General features: G+C 43.1%; 1 pseudogene; it reads left to right on the forward strand.

Annotated features, from left to right (window-relative positions):
* LOC108297913 overlaps nucleotides 1-23,428 on the forward strand; it is a 36,274-nt pseudogene extending 12,846 nt beyond the window's left edge.
* Nucleotides 23,429-25,334: the final 1,906 nt, after the last annotated feature.

A 25,334-nucleotide genomic window follows, 5' to 3' on the forward strand; every position in this document is an offset into this window, starting at 1 on the left:
TTGATGTTTTCCTTAAAAATTTCACTCTCTTGTAAAGTGATGGCTGTGTACCAAAACGAATTATTGCCATGGGCTTAGCACTTTACTGAGTCCTGAAAATGTATTTTTTAACTTGGTTGCATGTGATTTAATTCTGTATTAACACTATATATTCAGTAGTTACAATTTAATGTTGCAAAATAGCTTATAAACTTAGTATTAAACTAACAAAAAAGTATTTATTTCTGCCGGGCGCGGTGGCTCAAGCCAGCACTTTGGGAGGCCGAGGCAGGTGGATCACGAGGCCAAGAGATCGAGACCATCCTGGTCAACATGGTGAAACCCCGTCTCTACTAAAAATACAAAACATTAGCTGGGCATGGTGGCGCCTGCCTGTAGTCCCAGCTACTCGGGATGCTGAGGCAGGAGAATTGCTTGAACCCGGGAGGTGGAGGTTGCAGCGAGGTGAGGTCGCGCCACTGCACTCCGGCCTGGCGCCTGGTGACAGAGTGAGACTCTGTCTCAAAAAAAAAAAAAAAAAAGTATTTATTTCTATGGCCTTTTCAACCAGCCCCATCAAAGCACAACAACCGTTTTTACCTTCCTCACAGGAGTCTTTGGTGTCAGTATACGAATTATGTTTTGTTTGCTTTGCAGAAACTGGCAAGGAAACAAGTGAAGAGAGCCGGGTAGCCCACGCCCTGTGGCGGGGTCAGCAGCAAGGCTGCTGCGAACTTTGGGTAAACTCCAAGAGAAGCGAAACTGTAACAGGGGAATGTGCATGTCTCAGAGAAGAGCAGTCGTACCTAGAGATAGATAACCAGCTTTCACTGACCTTGCAAGATAGTTTAAAGCTGAGGTATGTTAACTGAAGTATGAGCATTTTTTTTTTTTTTTTAAAGATGTGGTTTCACCATATTGGTCAGGCTGGTCTCGAACTCCTGACCTCAGGTGATCCGCCCACCTCAGCCTCCCAAAGTGCTGGGATTACAGGCATGAGGCTGTTCTGGGTAACCGCACCCTCCCTCTGCTATGTGCTTTGTGAACATATAAAGTAAAGCACTCTGAGGCAGGACGGGGCCGGAGAAACTGACACTTTCACTTTCCCGGACTGCCTGGACCCACTTTTTTCTATGTCCGTCTTTGCGTTTTTTGTCATCCCCCACCGTTCCCTCTTGGGTCTTTGAACCCTTCTGCAGCGCGGGACGCAGCACACGTCAGAAACAAGGAAGGGTTTTGGATTTGGGGTTGTAGAGTGAGTCATGGATAGAGTTAGGGTTTCTTTTCTTTTTTGTTTTTTTGAGACGGAGTTTCGCTCTTGTTACCCCCTGCTGGAGTGCAATGGCGCGATCTCGGCTCACCGCAACCTCCCCCTCCTGGGTTCAGGCAATTCTCCTGCCTCAGCCTCCCGAGTAGCTGGGACCACAGGCGTGTGTCACCATGCCCAGCTAATTTTTGCATTTTTAGTAGAGACGGGGGTTTCACCATTTTGACCAGGATGGTCTCGATCTCTTGACCTTGTGATCCACCTGCCTCGGCCTCCCAAAGTGCTGGGATTATAAGCGTGAGCCACCTCGCAGGGCCAGAGTTAGGATTTCTTGCTGTGTTCTTTTAGTCACAAGCTCTTGACTGTATTCCTACATAAAATTACTTTTTGAATTTCCTTTCTAATGTGGAGAGGTAAAATGCTTCTTGTGTCTCCACGTAATTTAATTTAATACTAAAATTCAGTATTCCCACATTGCCTGCCATTTTGGGATGTCAAAATGCGTTACAAGCATTTGAATCAACTTCAATAAAGCATTTATATTCTACAGTAAGGACACATTCAGGCTGGGTGTGGTGTCTGACTCCTGTAATCCCAGCACTTTGGGAGGTGGAGGCAGGTCGATCACCTGAGGTCAGGAGTTCAAGACCAGCCTGACCAACATGGTGAAACCACATATCTACTGAAAATACAAAATTAGCCAGGCATGGTGGCGCATGCCTGTAATACCAGCTACTGGAGAGGGTGAGGCAGGAGAATTGTTTAAAACCAGGAGGCAGAGGTTGCCATGAGCCCAGATTGCACCCCTGCACTCAAGTCTGGGCAACAAGAGCATAACTCTCAAAACAAAAAACAAAAAACAAACAAACAAAAAAACCGTTCAGTGAGAATGCTTACACATTATTTCAAGCCTCAACATTGTACTTTTTGTTTTTCATAAATTGGTGGTAACAAGGGAGCTGAGTGATTTGAAGCATGTTGGTGTTATTTAGTTATTTACTGAATGTCAGCAACAGTGATATTTGGTACATATTTAGCAGGTTCTCTGTACATTTGCTTGTGTTTGTCTCCCCAACAAGATTGTAGACTTCAGAAGGTTCAGGGCCTTAAACGTAAATCCCTGTTGAAGTGAGCTAAGGGTCTTCCCAAGTGCTTCCTTAAATCTGTAGCTTCTAAACTACATCCAAGTTGTTGTTCTTTTTAAGTTGTGCTTCCTGGAACTGGATATATGCATGTATACAGAGTATATATAAGAGTTGGACTATGGGCTGGGCGCGGTGGCACAAGCCTGTAATCCCAGCACTTTGGGAGGCCGAGGCGGGTGGATCACGAGGTCAAGAGATCGAGACCATCCTGGTCAGCATGGTGAAACCCCATCTCTACTAAAAATACAAAACATTAGCTGGGCATGGTGGTGTGTGCTTGTAATCCCAGCTACTCAGGAGGCTGAGGCAGGAGAATTGCCTGAACCCAGGAGGCGGAGGTTGCGGTGAGCCGAGATCGTGCCATTGCACTCCAGCAGGGGATAACAAGAGCGAAACTCCGTCTCAAAAAAAAAAAAAGAAAAGAATTGGACTATGCTTTAGGTGATGGGAGAATTTCCTCACTATTCTTATATGTAGGCATCTTATTTATTATGTGAGTGTCATGCAGGGTTTTTAAAGCATAGGGTAATTCTATAACTAATTTTTATTTTACTATTTTTTTTTGAGACAAAGTCTCACTGTCACCCAGGCTGGAGGGCAGTGGCATGATATCAACTCCTGCAACCTCCCTCACCTGGGTTCAAGTGATTCTTATGCCTCAGTTTCCCAATAGCTGGGATCACAGGCGTGCACCACCATGCCTGCTTAATTTATATATACATATTTTTAGTAGAGACAGGGTTTTGCCATGTTAGCCAGGCTGCTGTCAAACTCTTGCCCTCAAGGATCTACACTCCTCGGCCTCCCAGAGTGCTAGGATTACAGGCGTGAGCCACTGCATTCAGCCTATAACTAATTTTTCAACAATGGTTTGCTGTGACTTTTAGAATCTAGATTCTACTTTTTTTTTCTGTCTCATCTCTTGTTACTTTTCCTTCCGGTACTCCTCTTCACTACAGATCATCCAGACAATCTAAACTGTTTTCAGATTTCCAAATATCCCGTATGGTATCCTATCTAGGATTTTGCCCATGTTACTTTCTTTGATTTTCTTCGCCGATCTTTACTTTGCTAGGTTGTACTCATCTTTAGGTCTCAGTTTATACGTTACCTCCTAAAAAACCCTCACTTTTTTCATGGGGAAGATGCGTCCTTGCCATGTCATCTCCAGGCACTGCGTGATTACCAGGTTACCCACTATGTTATGATTCCCAGCTAGATACGAAGAAACGTGTGTAGGCGAGGGGCTACAAATTATTTGTCATTGAATCCTTGGTACCCACAGTGGGCCTGGCATGTTGTATTAGTAGATGCTTGAGAAATGAATTAATGAATAAATGATACATCAACGTCATTATTCTTCAGTGATCATTCTCTTCAAAATTATCCAAGGCAAGGCTACAGATTTGATGAGTTGATTATTATTTTAAGGTTGAATTTATTATTGGCTTCCATACTAACCTTTAAGTATACATTTAATATATTTTTTACTTTACTTACTGTGTTAAGCTTATTTAGACATAAATGCTTATATATATATAAGTAATATATTAATATATGAAATATATAAAAAGCAAATAAGCAGACAATTATATATATAATTATATAATAAAGTAATATATTTTTACTTTAGTTACTCTGTTAAACATATTTAGCCATAAATACTTACATATATATGTAAGTATATATATATTTATATATATAAATATGTATATGTAAGTATGCATAAATACTTCGTTAAGCTTATTTAGGCATAATGTATACATATTTTTAATTTATTTACTGTGTTAAGCTTATTTAGGTATAAATATATATAAGTAATATTTTTTTTTTTTTTTTTTGAGTCGGAGTTTCGCTCTTGTTACCCAGGCTGGAGTGCAATGGCGCGATCTCGGCTCACCGCAACCTCTGCCTCCTGGGTTCAGGCAATTCTCCTGCCTCAGCCTCCTGAGTAGCTGGGACTACAGTCACGCGCCACCATGCCCAGCTAATTTTTTGTAGTTTTTTAGTAGAGACGGGGTTTCACCATGTTGACCAGGATGGTCTGGATCTCTTGACCTCGTGATCCACCCGCCTCGGCCTCCCAAAGTGCTGGGATCACAGGCGTGAGCCACCGCGCCCGGCCCCTCTAAGTAATATATTAATATAAATATATTAAAAAATAAGCTAACAATTATATATATAATTATGTAATAAAGTAATATATTTTTACTTTATTTACTGTGTTAAGCTTATTTAGGCATACTTATATATATAAGTATTTGTATATATATTTATATATGTAAATATATAAGTATATATATTTATATATATATTTATATATTTATATATTAATATAAGCATTTATATATATTTATACACACATATATATAAGTATTTATATATGTACATATATGTACGTATTTATATTTCAGTATTTATGCCTAAATAAGCTTAATACATATGTATACTTATATGTATATTTATATATATATGTATTTATATATATTTACATAAATATATATAAGTACTAATATATTTACATACATATATAAGTTTATATATTTATATATATACATATATAAATATATGTAAGTATATATATGTATATAAATATATATAAGTACTTATATATATTTATTTATATAAATATATATATAAGTATGCATACTGTGTTGAGCTTATTTAGGCATAGATATACGTATTTTATATATATATATATCCATGTATATATGTAACTATGCCTAAAAAAGCTTAACACAGTAAATAAAATAAAAATATATTACTTTGTTATATAATATATATATGTACATAAGTGTTAGCTTATTTTCTTTTTATAACTTTGATATTTATCCCTGCCTCAGGTATGCTATCCTATCTTGACCAGGTGAAACCAATTTGGTAGTCAGCCTCAGGTCTACCATGATTTCCTTGACATCATGAAGAAATGTAAATTTCAGAAGTAAAAGACATATGTGATTGTACTGAAGCTTTATAACTGGCATGTTGATTTTGGAAGGAAGAGGATATAGCTGATTTACCGGAAGATAAAGGATTCTCCTTTTTGGGGCTGAATTCTCGAAATTGTGCATTTGTTTTGTGCATTCCTTTATTAGTGGAAATTACGGCCATTAGACTTTTTTGTCCCTATTGGGTAAATTTTTCTTAACTAAATTTTGTCCAGTGCTTTGTCCCAATCAGGAAAGTAACACTGGTAGTGATTTATGCTACTTGTTTTTTTTGTTTTTTGAGATAGAGTCTCGCTCTGTCACCAGGCTGGAGTGCAGTGGTGCGATCTCGGCTCACTGCAACCTCCGCCTCCTGTGTTCAAGCGATTCTTATACCTCAGCCTCCCGAGTAGCTGGGACTACAGGCATGCGCCACCACGCCCGGCTAATTTTTTTGTACTTTTAGTAGAGACGGGGTTTCATCATGTTCGCCAGGATGGTCTCGATCTCTTGATCTTGTGATCCACCCGCCTCCGCCTCCCAAAGTGCTGGGATTACAGGCATGAGCCACCATGCCGGACCTCTACTTGGTTTTTGAATTGGTTTAGATACTGTTAATATTCGGGCATGGTACCTGTTGTAAGAGTGTAACATCTGAACCATGTTATGCCTGCTGAAATGATGTATACTGGTATAGCAATGATTAGATCTTATTTGGGATTTGTAGCTTTTTATATATATTCTTTTTATATATATTGTCTGAGTGTCTGCTTGGTAGGATTATTACTATAAATGTATATTCTCTTGAAAATTTTGACCATTAAAAAAATCAGCTAGGCATGGTGGCGGGTGCCTGTAATCTCAGCTACTTGGGAGGCTGAGGCAGGAGAATTGCTTGAACCCAGGAGGTGGAGGCTGCAGTGAGCCAACATCGTGCCACTGCACTCCAGCCTGGGTGACTGAATGAGACTCTGTCTCAAATTAAAAAAAAATTGTGGCCAGGTATCTTGGAGTCTAAACCTAAATGGCTTTGGAATTTTAGAGTTCCTTGTGTGTTAATTTTATAATGTATAGATTGTTTATCTGTTTTCCTGTTAGAGAAAATCTAGTAGAAAGTGAAATTTTGGCCGAGTAAGGTGGCTCATACCTATAATCCCAGCACATTTGGAGGGTGAGATGGGCAGATCACCTGAGGTCAGGAGTTTGAGACCAGCCTGGCCAACATGGTGAAACTCCATCTCTACTAAAAATACAAAATGAGCCAGGTATGGTGGCACATGCCTGTAATCCCAGCTACTCAGAAGGCTGAGGCAGGAGGATCACTTGAAGTCGGGAGGCAGAGGTTGCGGTGAGCCAAAATCACACCACTGCACTCCAGCCTGGGCAATAGAGACTCCATCTCAGAAAAACAAAAAAACAAAAGTGAATCTTTCCCTTACCAGGATGTTTGTCAAGCTTGCATTCCACCACTTTTCCTTTTGTTTTTTTATCAGCATCTACACTTCTGGAGTGATTAGTCATGTGTCCTAGCTACTCAAAGACCTCCTAAACTGATAATGGGATTCAACACCTTCTTGCCCCCTGGCTACAAAATTGAGGTGCCAACCAATGACATGGTGAATGTGACAACTCCTGGCCAGGTTCATCTGATTCCCACCCATGGCATCCAGCCCAAGCCTCAGCCACCACCCCAACATCCTTCCTAGCCTTCAGCCCAATCAGCCCCAGCTCCTGTCCAGCCAGCGCCTCAGCCCCCACCTGCCAAAGTCAGCAAGGTGAGCACTTGGAAAATACTGCGTCAATGTGAATGCATCCCTAGAAAGCACCTTCCTTTGATATTTCCCCTTTATGTAAGACTTAGATACTGAGACACAAGGTTACAAAGATTCATCAGAGAAAATGCAGTAGCCGCTTATGGTTCTCATTGACACACCATTTATTTAGATATTTATTTAAATCAACACAGCAACAACTTTCAAGGCCTTTCTGTTTACAGTTTCTGCTTATAAAACCATGAATATCCCGACAGGTGGTGACTCAACCATCATCTTACCATAGTCAAGTTGTGCTACTGCCCACATGGTTATCATTTTATGAAAGTTATTTCACTTACCAGATTACATCGAGCTAAAGCAGAAGATTTAATGAGCAATGACGATGATGAAGATGGACGTTCTTCGTCTAGAACCACGCTGTCTGAGAACAGCAGCCACTGTTTAAACATAGGACTATATAAATTTAAATAAATTCAGTTTTTCAGGTGCACTAGCTTTCAAGTGCTCAGTAGCTACATGTGGCTAGGTGGCTATGTAAGACAGTACAAATAAAGGACATTTCATCACCTCAGTCATACAGGACAGAGCTGGTGTAGAAGACTTTTATGTGGAGCTCCTACAATAATTGAGATGTTGTCTTTTTTTGACATCAAAAGATGAGGTAGAATGAGATTTTTTTCTATTTGTAGTGGTTGAGCTATTAAGCTTAAACATTGCATATGAAAATGCTTCCCTATAATTGGAGATGGCTTCATTTTTAAGGTTTTATTTAGACAATACGAGACAGATATTTGTATCAGCATGTTTGAACCCTCTACAACTCCCACTGCTGCCCAGTATGATTCGTGTTGGACTAAAATGACCTGGCCTGAGTGATACAAGTTGACACATTTTTTCTCTTTAGTTTGAACTTTCTCTGTCTCAGCTCATCTATGCACCTGAGGAGAATAAAGACTTTTCTTCTTCTTAGCCTTCCAAACTACAAGCACATACTCCAGCCAGTCTGCAGACTCCCCAACTTCCACCATATGCATCCCCACGTTCACCACTGGTCCAGCCTCACACACCAGTGACTGTCTTGTTGGGAACAGCCCTGTCCTTGCAGAACAATCAACCTATGGAGTTTAATCATGCTATCAACATTTTAATAAGATCAAGAACAGTTTCCATGGCCAACGAAACATCTACAACGCGTTCCTGGAGATTTTGCAAACATAGTAGGTAAGAGGAGTGCCTATTCAGCCTGTCTAACCAGGCTACCCTCTTAGGGCATCTAGTCCAAGAACAACTTAAGTCACCAGTATTGTGTCCATTATTCTTACTGGAAATTAACCAGTTGGAAACTATCATGCATGTTTATAAAGCCAGTTTTTGGGCTTTTTGTTTGTTTGTTTTTGAAACAGAGCTTCGCAGTGTTGCCCAGGCTGGAGTGCAGTGGCACGATCTTGGCTCACTGCATCCTCTGCCTCCAAGGTTCAAGGGATTCTCCTTCCTCAGCCTCCCAAGTAAGTGGGATTACAGGCACCTGCCACCACGCCCAGCTAATTTTTTATATTTTTAGTAGAGACGGAGTTTCACTATGTTGGCCAGGCTGGTCTTGAACTCCTGACCTTCTGATTTGTCCTCAGCCTCCTGAAGTGCTGGAATTACAGGTGTGAACCACTGTGCCCAGCCTGTAAAGCCAGTTTTATTTGCCTGACTTGATTGCCCTGCAACACTCAGTCAGGATTTTTTTTTTTTTTTGAGAGTTTCACTCTCTATTTCTAGCCTGGAGTGACATGGCATGATGGTGGCTCACTACAGCCCCTACCTCGGGTTCAAGTGATTATTGTATTTTAGGAGGGAAACGGCATTTCAACATGTTGGACAGGCCGGTCTCAAACTCCTGACTTCAGGTGATCCTCCCACCCTGGCCTCCCAAAGTGCTGGGATTACAGGTGTCAACCACCATGCCCAACCTCAGTCAGGATTTTTAAAGTCACTACCCCACAAAGTGAAGCCCTATTTTAGGTTGTGATTTGTATAGCCTAGTTAATCTACAGAAGGAGGACAGATTTCTTGAAGGTTTTGTCAGTTGGTAGGGGGTGGTCCCCTGGGCATTAATATTTACTGCCCTGGTTTGGTCATGGTGGCTCACCCCTGTAATCCCAGCACTTTGGGAGTCTGAGGCAAGTTTACTCCATCCTGGGCAACAAGAGTGAAAATCCATCCCTCCAGAAATTTACTGCCCTAGTTTTTTTTTTATAGAGATGAGGTTTCACCATGTTGGTCAGGCTGGTCTCGAACTCCTGACCTCATGATCCACCTGCCTCGGCCTCCCAAAGTGCTGGAATTACAGGCGTGAGCCACCGCGCCCGGCCTTACTGCTCTAGTTTCAAAAGGAATTGTCATCCACCATCTTCCACTTTCTTTTTCAACTTGAAAGTCTGCACTCAAAATGGGTGCTAAGAATGTAGACTCTCTTCTTACATACAGCTTAAGTAGATGACAGTGATTCCAGAAAGTACAGAGATGAATGACTCAGAACAGTAGCCCTTTAACATGATCTCTTTTCATTTGCAGTTCCTTGGAAAGAGCAGAGAAATGCCAAGGCAGCTGGAGGAAACTACACTTCAGCGTTGATGGAGCAGGAGGTGTATGCCCAGTGGCTCGTCTCTTTAAAAACCAGGAAGATTTGTTAGCAGAATTTGGACAGTTCCTACCAGATGCCAGCAGCTCCGCGGTCCGTTTTATTGAGAAGAATTACACTATTTAAGATTATCATCTTAGCTAAATTAGAAAACTGCGCTCAGAAGGGGACTTCTCCTAAATGATATTTATGTGCTTTGATAAGAGCATTAACCTCTTTGATGTATCTTAATCAGCTTTTAAGCAAAACAACTGCTAAGAACGTTGATTCTGGGAGAAATGATCATGGGGGCACTGTCAAGAAGCCCCAACTGAACAACAGGCTACAAAGGCCTAGCCAGAATGGCTGCCAGATACACAGACACCCTACAGAAACCACCCCTTCAGTGAAGGTGAGAATGGGCAGCAGCTGCTCATTTTGACACTCACAAGCCATTCCAGTGGACAGGTACTCTAGAGGTGGTCATGTGTTCTTAAGTGTGTTAACGGTTGGGTTAGTATGTGTCACAGACACTCAGTGCAAAGGTTATCTGGCTTTGCGAAAGAGTATTAGAATAACATTGATCGCTTGGATTACTGTACTTTTTTGGGTTTTTTATTATCTCTCTCCTTTGCAATGGGCTGTAATTTCTTTATTGTTTTGGTTGCTACTAGGAACTTCCAAGACTTATTTTTTTTTCCTTTTTTTCTTTTTGAGATGGAGTCTCACTCCATTGCCCAGTCTGGAGTACAGTGGTATGATCTCAGCTCACTACAACCTCTGCCTCCCAGGTTCAAGCAATTCTCCTGCCTTGGTCTCCCCAGTAGCTGGAACCACAGGCACGTGCCAGCATTCTCAGCTAATTTTTTTTATTGAGATGGAGTTTTGCTCTTGTTTGCCCAGGCTGGAGTGCAATGGCACGATCTTGGTTCACCATAACCTCCGCCTCCAGGGTCGAAGCGATTCTGCTGCCTCAGCCTCCCGAGCAGCTGGGATTACAGACATACGCCACCATGCCTGGCTAATTTTGTATTTTTAGTAGAGATGGGTTTTCTCCATGTTGGTCAGGCTGGTTTCCAACTCTCAACCTCAGGTGATCCGTCTCAGCCTCCCAAAGTGCTGGGATTATGGGTGTGAGCTACTGCGCCCAGCCTAATTTTTGTATTTTTAATAAAGATGGGGTTTCGCCATGTTGTCCAGGTTGGTCTTGAACTCCTGACCTCAGATGATCCACCCACCTCGGCCTCCCAAAATGCTGGGATTACAAGTGTGAGCCACCATGCCTGACCCCTTCTTCTTATCTGATCCTTTAAATCTGTCTTGTGTTAAGAAAGAAGATTCTTGAACTTGAGAATTATTGCAGAAATGAGTGATCTCTTAGGTCTTCTTGTGAGTAGAGTGCACGTGCTTTGTGAGATCTCTTTGGTCTAGAAGCCTTTCCTGCTCAAAGTTCTTTGTTGAGTTACCAGATGTTATCCGTATTGTGTTAATCTGTAAGGCAGGACCTTTAGACTGTAGCAGAGGAAAGTCTTAAACTCCAGCTAGTAATCCATTACATGATGTTTTCTGTTATAGTAACACCGGTGGTCTGCCTTCTTGCTTGCTTGAAAACTGCTTGCTCCCTTCTTTGACGTGATACAGCTGTGATAGGGAGAGGGCTAGTTGTATGTATTGAATACTGAATTTTTCAGTGAATTTTAAAGCAGTATGTAAGAGATAGATGTGTCTGCAGAATTAAGTAATAACAAAAAATTGTGAAATTTCTAATAGTAAGAGGTGGCTGATGAATAGTAAGTGATTAACTTCAAGGTCTGACATATTAGGTGTTACCGACACTTTTGATGTATCCTTTTCATTAGTGTTTGTAATGGTTTCTTCTTTTGAAATCAAGTTGGACATAATAATGGTTTCTCTTTTCTTCACTTCAGTAAAGAGAATTAGTTATATGGGTAGCAAGAATCAGCTCAGTAGATATACTCCATGCTTGGATTTTTTTTTTTTTTGGACGGAGTCTCGCCCTGTCACTCAGGCTGCAATGCAGTGATGCAATATCAGCTCACTGCAATCTCCTCCTCCCGTGTTCAAGCTATTCTCCTGCCTCAGCCTCCCAAGCAGCTGGGACTACAGGTGCATGCCAGTACACCTGACTAATTTTTTTTTGTATTCTTAGTGGAAATGAATTTCACCATCTTGGCCAGGCTGGTCTCAAACTACTGACCTCAAGTGACCCACCTGCCTTGGCCTCCCAAAGTGCTGGGATTATAAGCATGAGCCACTGCACCTGGCCTAGGGACTTTATTTTGAAGTAGTTAGGAAGGGAAGAGTGGAGTGAATAGATGAGGTGGTAGAGGGCCCCATACCACCTATATCAGGAGGGTGACCACTGAAAGTGGCAAAATCCCCAGTGTGTTTATGTGTCTAGTTACATTATCATTATCCAAAAGGGAAGTCCGGTTTGTCTAAAGAGTTCAGTCAGAATTTAAATGGTTACCCACAGTTATAACACTGAACTCCTTACCGTGTGATAGTCACTGCCCTTTTTATTACTGGATGTGGAACAAGGCTATTAAATATCTAAGTATTTAAATATATTTAAATATTTCAAGTTAAACCAGTCATCTCTCAAGACAGAGTGGTCTTTTGGGATTGTTTTGATTGTTATTGTTTGTTCATGATGGATCTTAGCAATTCAGGAAAGTTCAGGGAAAAGTATCAGTAAAGTCATCTTCTCCTGTTAGGTTTCTCTGGTCTGAGATCAGTAGTCCTAAGCAAAGCTCACACTGGTGGTGATGGTGGTGGAGGTAATAACTACCATTTATCCACCTTAATCCTGTGGTTCTTCTGTGCCAGGTATTGTGCTAAATACTTGATGTGGATTGTGCCATTTCATCCAGAAACAAGCTTGTGAGAATAATAGGTGCTGTTATCCCTATTTTACTGATAAAGAAACAGTCTTATGTAGCTAGTAGGGCAGAACCGACATGCGGACCCAAGGAGTTTGACTCCCTACCTTATTCTTCTAACCACTGCTTTATTCTATTCTGATTTGGGTATTGAGCATTCCCTTCTTTGTCTTCCTCTTCAGCTTGATGTAGTTTTAGAGATGAATCTGTCAACAATTCGGCTTCTGGAAGCAATACAGAAGCTTTCCCACTTGTCTGCTGAGAAACAAGCCAAATTTTGCCTGGACAACACCCTTGGGGGCACATCAGAAGTCACCCAGAGAAAAGCACTCTAGAGGAGATATGCTGATAAGCAGCTGACATCATGGATGGTCTAAGAAAGAATCCCTCCATTGCTGTTCCAACTGTTCTTAAAAGGTACCTGAGCGAATGTGTCCTTGGTGCTCTAGTGTACTTCACTACTGCGTCAGTGTCTCATATAAAAATAAGGCTCTCATTTCCAACCTGGTTGTCCCATGAGACCTCTCTTTTTCCCCAGCCCTGGTTGTTGAAATTCAGTTGCAGAATGGAACTTCATTTTGGGGTTCTGTGTAACCAGTATTAGAGAACAGATCTTGTAAGTTCGTGGTGGAAGATTTGTGTGTGTGTTTGAGAGGAGTATTTTTAAATATGGAAAATAAAAGGTAATTATCACTCGTGTTCCTGCTGATCAGGACTAACTGTTGTTAACATCTTTTTTTTATTTTTTATTTTCTAGACAGGGTCTCACTCTTTCACCCAGGCTGGAATGCAGTAGTGTGAACACAGCTCACTGCAGCCTCAACTTCCCAGGCTCAGGTGATCCTCCCACCTCAGCCTCCTGAATAGCTGGGACTGCAGGTATGCGCCACCACATACCCAGCTAATTTTTTTTCTTTTTTTTTTTCTTGTTTTACAGAGACGAGGTCTTGCTATGTTTCCCAGGCTGGCCTCTAACTTCCTGGGCTCAAGCAGTCCTCCTGTCTTGGCCTCTCAAAAGTGCTGGGATTACAGGCACAAGCCACACTGTGCCCAACCCTATGGCATTCTTGACCACACTGTGAATCCTTTGCTAGGAGCTTGGTTCTCTGTCAGTATCAACTGGTAAAAATTAATTCTTTTTTTTTTCCCATTTATTTATTTTATTGCATTTTAGGCTTTGGGGTACATGTGAAGAACATGCAAAATTTTTGCATAGGTACACACATGGCAGTGTGATTTGCTGCCTTCCTCCCCATCACCTACATCTGGCATTTCTCCCCTTGCTATCTCTCCCCAGCTCCCTAAAAATTAATTCTTGTTGGCTGCATGGTTCACAAATAACCAGATTTTATTTGTCCTCGCTCATGTTCCCCTCAAGAGCCGGCACAAATTGATGATTTCTTCTTCCCTGTCGCATTTAATTTCTGCCTTTTGAGATGTCGGTTATTCTTCAGTTTTAGTGCTGTATTTTTTTTTTTTGTCTTAGTCTGTTCTCTTCTGAGTTATTAGAATCACTTCTGATCAGAACTTTCCAGATTTATCCAGAGGAACATTGCTTTGCAAGTTCTCTACTGCTATGTTTCCATTAGCATTGTGAATGTTTTGCCAAGTCCTACAGCAAATAAATATGTTTAACTTTATTTTTGCTGGCAAAAGAAGAGAACTGTTGTTTTTTTTTTTTTTTTTTTTTTTTGAGACAGTCTCACTCCATCACCAGGTGCCAGGCTGGAGTGCAGTGGCGTGACCTCAGCTCACTGCACCCTCTGCCTCACGGGTTCAAGCAATTCTCCTGCCTCGGCCTCCCGAGTAGCTGGGACTACAGGCGCACGCCACCACACCCAGCTAATTTTTTTGTATTTTTAGTAGTGACGGGGTTTCACCATGTTGGCCAGGATGGTCTCGATCTCTTGACCTCATGGTCCACCCGCCTCAGCCTCCCAAAGTGCTGGGATAACAGGCGTGAGCCACCGTGCCTGGCCTGAAGAGAACTCTTTTCATCAAGGAATACTTACTTACATCTCGAAGGTCTTCCTTGGAATGCTATATGATAAATAACTGTCCTAGGTAAGTTATTTGACTTTAAAATAAATCATTTCTCCAAAATAAGTCTTGGATGAGTAATTTCCTCATGTAACAGCTCAAGACAGGTTTGATAACATTTATCCCAAGTTGCCAGTAATTTTGACAGACCTAATATAGCTTTAACTTTTCTTGAAATAAAGTAAACCTGGCAGATTTCTTTGTTCTAAACCCTCTGAATTCCCATGTGTTGTTTCCATCCCTTCCCACTTCTCTAGGTTAAAGATGCAAGAGGAAGAATGGCGAGAGACTCAGAGAGGCTTCAGCAAAATACGGCGAGAACAAAATGAGAAATACTACTTGGAGCCTCTGGACCACCAGTGGATCAACTTTACGCAGAATGACACTTTACGCAGAAGTCCTGAGGTCTAAGAGCTTACTTAATGAGATTGAGAGTATCTGTGCCTAGGTGAGCTAGGGTGTTCTCCATCTGTGAGAGGACTCTCGTCTACGTTTAGCACAGTTTTGATTTCTGTAAATTACCTTTGTTGAATGAAGGTGAGACCCTCTAAGACCTGTTGATTCTTGCTTCGTAGCTGCCATAGGCTTTTCTATTCCTCATTCTACCATTTTAAATCTAAACTTCGCCTTTATCCGTAGGCTTTTCGACTAGTTTCTTAGTTTACTCTCCTGGTTTCAGCTTATACCTCTGAGCGCCTGCATTTTCCTCTTCTCCCACTGCCTGTTTCCCTCAAACAATACCTTGTATTCATGTAGTCCCATCTCTCCCTACTACAGCTTCAAAAATTGTCATCAACCACCAAACTCTTTGTAATCCTTGTTTATTCAGCATGCCTGCCGGGACTATAAATAGTTCTAGAAGCTAGGATCAGAGACGAAGGAGAAATCAATCCTGGTTTCTGTGGGCCCAGTTTTGGGAGACGGATAGAAACCTAAATCCAGTGCAATTGGGAATTCCTGGAGTGGGGTGATCCTGAATTTTAAAAACAGTAAAATGAACTCTTGTGTAAACTTAATCAGGCTGGGCGCAGTGGCTCATGCTTGTAATCCCAGCACTTTGGGAGACTGAGGTGTGTGTATCACCTGAGGTCAGGAGTTCAAGAGCAGCCTGGCCAATATTACAAAACCCCAACTCTTCTAAAAATACAAAATTAGCTGGGTGTGGTAGTGTGCACCTGTAGTCCTAGCTACTCAGGAGGCTGAGAAGGGAGAATCACTTGAAGCCAGAAGGCAGAGGTTGCAGTCAGCCGAGATCATGCCACTGCACTCCAACCTGGGTGACAGAGGGAGACTCCATCTCAAAATAAATAAATTGAATAAATAAACTTAATCATCCATATTTTGCTGATGTTACTTTGTCATCCTCTGTAACCCACCCCAGAAATAAAGTAAGTCCCAGATCTCATATCGTATCTTCTACATAAATACTAATTCAGAATTTTGAAAGATGGTCCTGCTGTGCTCAGTGACTCACACCTGTAATCCCATCACTTTGGGAGGCCAAGGTGAGCAGATCACTTGAGGCCAGGAATTCAAAACCATCCTGGCCGACATGGTGAAACCTCATCTCAACTAAATCATACAAAAATCAGCCAGACGTGGTGGCGCATATCTGTAATCCCAGCTACTAAGGAGTCTGAAGCATAAGGATGGCTGGAATCCAGGAGGCAGAGGTTACAGCAGTGAGCGAAGATTGCTCCACTGCACTCCAGTCTGGGCGACAGAGTGAGACTCTGTAAAAAAATAAATAAATAAAAAATAACGGTCCAAATTCTGTCCCACTCTCCATGTAAGTCATCAGTGTGTAGAAGGTACCTGTATTTTGACATCAAACCACGTCTCTGTCATTACCTATTTGTTTCTGCAAGAGAGACAAAAATTATTGTTACGATCTTAAGTTTTGTTTTTGTTTTTTGTTTTGAGGCAGAGTCTTCGTCTGTTGCCAAGGCTGGAGTGCAGTGGCACAATCTTGGCTCACTGCAACCTTGCCTCACAGGTTCAAGTGATTTTAGCATTCCAAATAGCTGGGATTACAGGCATGCACCACCATGTTCAGCTAATTTCAGCATTTTTAGTATAGACGGGTTTTCACCATGTTGGCCAGGCTTACCTCAAACTTTTGACCTCAAGTGATTGCCCTTCTCAGCCTCCCAAAGTGCTGGGATTATAGGTGTGAGCCAGCTCCAGGTCCTAAGTTTTTGATTAGAAAAATATAGACACTCTGGTGGATAATGGGGTGTACGGCTGTTGTGGTCCTGTAGGCATGTTGTTGCTGTAGACATCTCATAGAATACTTCTGTGTCTCTGTCCCATCATAGCAAGAGTAGGCTACGGAGGAGAATGCAGGCGTTTCTGTTGGGCCCCACCTCTTGTTTGCGTATGAACACAAATACTGGAAGATGCTTCTGCTCTGATTATCCACCATGTGAAGAGGCAGACAAGCATTCAGAAGGAGGAAATGTATTAGATAAAGCAAATCATACATCATTTTATTCCAGATTTGCTCTTTGCCCAGAAAGGTAATCTCTCGGATGTGGAGGAAGAGGAGGAACACAAATACTGGAAGATGCTGCTGCTCTGATTATCCACCACGTGAAGAGACAGACAAGCATTCAGAAGGAGGAAAAGTATAAGATAAAGCAAATCATGCATCATTTTATTCCAGATTTGCTCTTTGCCCGGAGAGGTAATCTCTCGGATGTGGAGGAAGAGGAAGAAGAAGGGATGGATGTAGATGAAGCCACAGGGGCAGCTGAGCAGCACAATGGTGTTGGGGACTGTCCCCCTAAGTCCAGATTACAGTTTAGTAACACAGCAGCTCAAAAATTAAGAGGAATGGATGAAGTATACAACCTCTTCTATGTTAATAACAACTGGTGTATTTTTTTTTTTTTTTTTTTGAGACGGAGTTTCACTCTTGTTACCCAGGCTGGAGTGCAATGGCGCGATCTCGGCTCACCGCAGCCTCCGCCTCCTGGGTTCAGGCAATTCTCCTGCCTCAACCTCCTGAGTNTAATTTTTTGTATTTTTAGTAGAGACGGGGTTTCACCATGTTGACCAGGATGGTCTCGATCTCTTGACCTCGTGATCCACCCGCCTCGGCCTCCCAAAGTGCTGGGATTACAGGCTTGAACCACCATACCCGGCCCAACTGGTGTATTGTTATATGACTGCACCGGATTCTCTGCCTGAAGCTGCTGCGGATTTGTTCCCAAGCTGAATGGCAAATTGAAGAAAACTGTGAGAGAGGATTCATGGGAAGTGCAGGGCATAAAGAGAGACAGGAGCGACAGCCCTGCCATGTAACTACGTCTCTAAACCTAGTGAGTGCTTAGACCTCTGATTTACAGAGGATGTGTGAGGTTGAGGACCTCAGAGCTACCTAGACTCGGGACTGCTTCTTTTATTAACGGAGCACAGGCCTTAGAGTCTGTGTAGGGTTCAGATCGTGGCTCTGCCATTCACTGGTTGTGCTACCTTAGTTAAACTCTCTGAACCTGTTTATCTGAAAAACGGAGGTTCTAGTTGCCTTGTGGTATTGCTTTGTGCAAAGTATCCTACGCAGGGCTTAGGTCATGCATGCCTAGTCAGTGATTGGTAGTGTGGACACACCAGGGAAAGGGATATCACAGTTGATTTCTCAAATGGCAGATTTCCGCGTTACTGCAAGCTGTTTCAAAGTACAGATGGAAACTAAAATGTCACAGTCCATTTCCATCCATGACAACATAAATTCCTAGTGCTTAAAACAGATTCTCATATGTTTGGGCAGGACTTCTGTTTAACCAGTGGGGTTTATGGCTTCTTTCTGATACTCAGAAATGATTTATGGAAAGGGGACTGGAATTCAAAAGGTGATGTGAGACGTGGAGAACAGGCAGAACAGGGATAAGAATGTAGAACTCACCCAAAGAAGTATAAGTCGTTCTATAAAGACACATGCACATGAATGTTCATTGCAGCCCTGTGTACAATAGCAAAGACCTGGAACCAACCCAAATGCCCATCAATGATAGACTGGGCAAAGAAAATGTGGCACATATACACCATGGAATACTACGCAGCCGTAAAAAATGATGAGTTCGTGTCCTTTGTAGGGACTTGGATGAACCTGGAAACCATCATTCTCAGCAAACTGACACAAGAACAGAAAATCAAACACGACATGTTCTCACTCACAGGTGGGTGTTGAACAACGAGAACACATGGACTTGGGGAGAGGAACATCACACACTGGGGGCAGTTGGGGGGATAGAGGAGGGACAGTGGAGGATGAGGAGGAGGGGAGGGTGGGGAGGGAAAACATGGGGAGAAATGCCAGATATAGTATGCACCTAAAGTAAAATAAATTTTTTAAAAAGTCATTTTAAAAAAAAAGAATGTAGAACTCAGGAAGAGGGCATAAGTGAGGGTTCAGGACCCTGTCATGTGCTTTGTGTACTTTTGTGCTGCCAGCTTCCAGTTCGCTTCATAAATTAAGTACTTGAGCTGTGAGCCAAAGCTTTTTCATGAAGCATTTCTTCTGGGCTGCTAAGGAAATTGCCAGTCTGAGGAGTGTATTTTTTTTTTTAAGTGTTGCCGATATAGGAAGCCCATATATGGCCCTAGCCTTCTATCTGTTGAAGAGCTAATGACACTGGAAATTAATTCCAAAAGCTTTTATCTGGGCTAGTCCTAGCTTGAAAGAGACAAACTTTAGACCTCATTGTGATGATTCCATCTATTTGGGTAGAAATTAGAAATAAAATGGCCTGTTCCTGGCTTGACCACTGACTTAACCTGGTTTGAGGCTTACATAATGTCGTCTTGTGTGATAATGCCAACCCTCACACTTACAGCTTGTTTGGACACGTCTGTGGTTTGGACCCAAAGCTTCACTCTGGCAAAAAGGCAGTTTTCATAGCAGTGGTATATTTTGGAGTCTATAGCCCATACCTATTTTATGGGCCTGAGCAATGTGATGCTTTGTGATGAAACTCAAGCCAGTTGCTTATTTTAAACAGTAATTATCCTGTTTTGCTTGTCTTTAATGAATTTGTCACACTTCACATACATGGTGACAACTCAGTTTTGCTCCTAGCCTCTTTTCCCCAGCACAAGCATGACCAGTAAGTAACTAGTCAATGACAGATAGTTGGTTTTGTAACTTTTTTCATTTTAGTCAACTTTTCATTGAAGTGCAGTATACAAGCTGGGTACAGTGGCTCACACTTGTAATCCCAGCACTTTGGGAGGCCAAGGCAAGAGGACCACTTGAGGCCAGGAGTTTGAGAGCAGCCTGGTTAATAAGTGAGGCCCCATCTCTACCAAAAAAATAAAAGTACTATATATATATATATATATATATAGGCATCCAAATCAGAACTGTGCGACTTAGTATAAGCAACACTCCAATAACCAATCCTTTAAACAAAGGACCGACAAATGTAGATTACTTCGTTATTCGTGAAGATTTAATTTATACTCCTATTTTTCTGTTCCCAAGAAGTTTCCCAGTGCTAGAGTATGGCTGTGTCTGCCTTTCCCCATCTGTATTTTACGCTTCATTGAAATAGCCTTATGAGCAAGTGGCCCACGTGAGGAATGCTCTTGTGTAGCCGGGAGAGCAGGTTCATCTCAGCAGGGGAGCCGACAGCTCTTTGAAGGACTGGCTTCCCTAAGAGATTTTCCTCTCCTGAAATAGTCCAGCAGTACCATAAAGAAGTGTCTTTCTCTGCCGGGCGCGGCGGCTCACGCCTGTAATCCCAGCACTTTGGGAGGCTGAGGTGGGTGGATCACGAGGTCAAGAGATCGAGACCATCCTGGTCAACTTGGTGAAACCCCGTCTCTNGGGTGGATCACGAGGTCAAGAGATCGAGACCATCCTGGTCAACTTGGTGAAACCCCGTCTCTACTAAAAATACAAAACATTAGCTGGGCATGGTGGCGCATGCCTGTAATCCCAGCTACTCAAGAGGTTGAGGCAGGAGAATTGCCTGAACCCAGGAGGCGGATGTTGCGGTGAGCCGAGATCACGCCATTGCATTCCAGCCTGGGTAACAAGAGTGAAATTCCGTCTCAAAAAAAAAAAAGACGTATCTTTCTAGTATGGTCGTATTAGAAGCCACTGTTAAAGTTGCAGAGTCACTCTCTGATAGTGCTGGTGATTGTAGTCACCTGTCAGATTTCATCTCTGTTTACTTTGGAATGAGTGACTACGTTTTGAGTAGCTAGTTCATAATTTCAAATGCCATTTAGCCCAGCTGTGGGATTAGCCCTGGACTCTATCTCTAGTCTTTTTCTTTTCTTTTCTTTTCTTTTTTTTGAGATGGGGTCTCGCTCTGTCTGTATCCCAGGCTGGATTGCAGTGACGTGATCTTGGCTCACTGCAACCTCCACCTCCCAGGTTCCAGTTCAAGCAATTCTCCTACCTCAGCCTCCCAAGTAGCTGGGATTACAGGCATGAGCCACCACACCCAGCTAATTTTTGTATTTTTTAGTAGAGACGGGGTTTCACCATACTGGCCTGTCTGGTCTTGAACTCCTGACCTCGTGATCCACCCACCTTGGCCTCCCAAAGTGCTGGGATTACAGGAGTGAGCCACTGCACCTGGCCTCTAGCCTTTTTCTTAGCAGGGTGAGGCCTCACTTATGCCATCTCTCCCACGGCGGATGTTGATGTAGAAGATTTTTACCCAGCTTCCCTGGACATGATGCGGAGCCTGCTAGATGGCAGCATAGACTAATCACAGTATGAAGATTCACCTAGAGATGCTCACCGTTCATGCCTACATCGCCTTTACCATGGACACACTGATCCAGAGCATTGTCAGACAGGTGAGGGTGTGGTGGAGGCTAGGGTGAGTGACGGAAGAACTTCTGACCTAGAGATGAACCAGGCAAAAGAAAGGCAAGGAAAAGGAAAGGCAAATTTTTCATATAACAGTGTTTTTGAACATAGGATTCTGAAGAGAAGAGGGGAGGTTAATGTGATGCCTGATTTCTCATTTTAACAAACTTGCAGTGTATGAGCCTACTGAGCCCGTGTCTTTTCTTGCTGGCCACCTGTAAAGTGCAGTGGTCCTGACCCTAGCTTCCTGCCCAGCTTGTCTGTCTCTTACCTTGTCTGCCATGCACACAGTGTGAGAATTGCCTGTTCCATAGGTTTTGCTAAGTTTTTTTGTTTTGTTTTGTTTTGTTTTTTAGCTACAGATAGGGTGTTACTATGTTGCCCAAGCTGGTCTTGAACTCCTGGTCTCAAGTGAGCCTCCTGTCTTGGCCTCCTAAAGTGCTAGGATTATAGACATGAGCCACTGCGCCCAGTCATGGTGTTGGTAACTCTTATGTACTTGTATGTTTATAAGAAAGGGTGCACAGAATGAGGGAAGGTGTTTTCTTTCCAGCGTCCACAAGGAGGCGTAGTTTTAAGGACAAGAATTTCCCAGTGCCATGCCCCTTTCCCATCTCCATCTGGGAGATTTAATGGTTTATGTTTGAATTTCACGAGCACGGGAAGAAACTAAGAGTCAGTTACCCCAGCGGAAGTTCTAAGGAACTCCTTTCATTTGCCTGGGTCTTAGAGAAGGTGGGAGTTCCTCCTGGGCTAAAAGTCCCCTTCTTCCACACCCCTTAGGTCTCCATGTTTGGGTCCCCTTCCATGAACACTCTCCCTGGAAGCCGTCTTTCTCTCTCCCGGATTTTCCCTCTGGAGTGCCCTTCCACACTATCTCATGGAAGCCTGTCTTCCCCTCCTAACCTCCGTCTCTCTCTGTTCCCTAACACTCTCATGGAAGCTGCTTTCCTCTCCTGGATTCCTTCCTTCTGGATTCTCTCACTCAGTGTGAGAGTTAGCTGCTTCTTTCTCTCTCTGAATAAATCACTTTTTACAAACACTTTTGTGTCTGGCAATTACTGCACACTGCGCCGTGGTCCCCTCTCTCATTCTTGAGAGGGCAGGAGACCGAGAACCTGTAGAAATGTCCTCTCAGGGGAGCTGAGGGCACTCTGAACCCTAATATTACAATAACATCTTTTAGAATACTCTGCCCACCTCACTCCTCTGCCGTTCCCTCTGAGTTCGGTTTGTGGGTAGTTTTGTGTGCTCTTTTTATGGCACCCTGGGAACTGTACATATGTTGTTCTTTACAACAATGATATAAAAAATAGCTTGTAACAGATAGTCACATTTCTACTTCTGGGACATGAGTTCTTTTTTTTTTTGAGACAGAGTCTCACTCCATCACCAGGCACAAGGCTGGAGTGCAGTGGTGCGACCTCGGCTCACTGCAGCTTCTGCCTCCTGGGTTCAAGCAATTCTGCCTCAGCCTCCCGAGTAGCTGGGACTACAGGCACGCACCACCACGCCCAGCTAATTTTTTTTTTTTTTTGTATTTTTAGTAGAGACGGGGTTTCACCTTGTTGGCCAGGATGGTCTCGATCTCTTGGCCTCATGATCCACCCGCCTCGGCTTCCCAAAGTGCTGGGATTACAGGTGTGAGCCACTGCGCCTGGCCCTTGGACTTGAGTTTTGAACTCCCAGAGAGATTGTTGGTTAACGGTTTTATTTTTTTTTTGTAGGCCCAGCTTTTCTGCTGTTTTATTACAAGTCCCCAACAGGGCTTAATTTTTTTCTTTTCAACATTCTGTTCTGCGGCTCCCTTGGCTGTGTTTGCCCATATGCCAAAGAGCTGGGCATTGATGTGGGCCATGTGAAGACTGGCAAATACCTTAAAATTCTTAGTGATGACTCCGGCTTTCTCCTTCACGTAGGAATTCGGTATGGGCATTATTGGTCCTGTCAGCTGAGTGGCTGATTTGAGTTTTCTTAGCAGAACTCTGTCCCTTCTTGGGGGCTGAGGGCTTCCTGGAGAAGAGGGTGAGCTTGGAGTCATACTCCCTCAGGTGCTCAACATTGGCCTGCAGGTACGTGGTGTACTTATTCCACTCTCTTGTGGGTGCTGGTCACTCTTAACTCTTCTAAGCTCAGGCCCCTGCCAGTTTGTACTTGATGTGTTACCTCATTGTGGGTCACCTTACCATGGGCCAGATGAGTCCAGATGCAGGGCGCAGTGCAATGCAGTGTGCTGTTCCTTACATCTGTAGATCTGGGCTGGCTGGTTGAAGCACGTGGCCATAAGCCACTGCGATTTCTTGTGGAAGCAGGACTTTAAAATCATGCTGTTCCAGCTAGGCACTGTGGCTACCTACAGCCCTCTTCCATAGAAGAGCTCAGCAGAAAGGCAATCAACTACTTAAGTGAAAACTTGTAAAAAGCAAATTCTAATTCCAGAGTCCACACTGCCGCTGTAGAAGGAAAGAGCTTGTTGCTCAGTGTTCTCTGGGGCTAAAATATGGAATCCTTCGCATTGTACCCATGCTTTTTCCTTGCTTTTGGAAGGGTGTATGCCTCTGTACTCCTCCTGCAGAATCTACTCAGGATTGAGGAAGAGCCCTTGACATAACTGAACCTTAACGTCGTGGGAAGGTTGTCAGACAGCTGTTTCCTATAAGCTGAAGAAGTTATCAGGCCTTTCCATAAGGGTTCTTGTTGGTAACCGGCAGAAATCATTAAATGGATACATCATCACCCATAGTCATACTGTTTCAGACTAATTTTTTTAACTTCCTGAAATTTATGTGAAATACAGACTCTAGTTACCCTGTGCTTATGTTTCTGATTACAGGTTTATTGCTGCTTCAGCCAGGAAAAAAGCTTCATACCACAAGCACAGTTTTAAAAAACATCCAATAAAACTTATAATAATTCTGAGCTTGGTTTTTGAAACAATAGATACAATTATTTAAGCATCTGGTTATGATTTTGAATCAGTAATACATACTACCTCCACCCCCCCTTGTTTTCCATGGAAACAGAGGTTTCATTCAGAAAAACCCGAAACGGTTACTCTTTTTTTTTTTTTTTAAACACAGGGTCTCACTCTTGCCCAGGCTGCACTGCAGTGGTATGATCTCAGCTCACTGCAGCCTCGACCTCCCACCTCAGCCTCCCAAGTAGCTGGGACCACAGGTGCCCCCATGCCAGCAAATTTATTGCATTTTTTGTAGAGATGGAGTTTTGCCATGTTGCCCAGGCTGGCCTCAAACTTACAGGCTCAAGCACTTCACACCGTGTCCCTCTCTGGGCTGGCCCTCAAGGTGGGAGGCTGTTTCCTGAACAGAAGTGACTCTCTGAGTCATGCCTGGGGTGGTGACCAGGTGACGCAGTGGGAGGAACACAGCACTCGTGAGAGGGGGGGCAGCCTGCATTTCTCTTCTTGCCTGTAGAGAAGCCTACTGGTCCAGAGGGGAAGCCACAGGGAGGATCACGACATTCTTGCTGCCACCAGTTCTTAAGGCCCTGTTGGAGAGGTTTCAGGCAGACAAGTGGCCCCCAGGACATGAGGTATCAAGTATAGCCTGTTTTGAGGAAGGAAACCCAGGCATCTGGGATTACCTCTCACCTCTGTCATCCAGAGTGCATCGCAATAGAAGAGAGAGCAGGCCAGCTGGTGCCTCTTGAATTTCCTTCCTGTAGGTGGCAGGCAAGGAACCCTGACCCTAAAACTATAAACATATCACCTTTCATATGTGATTCCTGAAGCTGTAAACCGAAACCCTTTTCTTTTTTTTTTTTTTTTTTTTTTGAGACGGAGTTTCACTCATGTTACCCAGGCTGGAGTGCAATGGCGCGATCTCGGCTCACCGCAACCTC

This window comes from Cebus imitator, unplaced genomic scaffold (assembly GCF_001604975.1).
Source record: "Cebus imitator isolate Cc_AM_T3 unplaced genomic scaffold, Cebus_imitator-1.0 Scaffold860, whole genome shotgun sequence".
In the NCBI taxonomy this organism is placed as follows: domain Eukaryota; kingdom Metazoa; phylum Chordata; class Mammalia; order Primates; family Cebidae; genus Cebus; species Cebus imitator.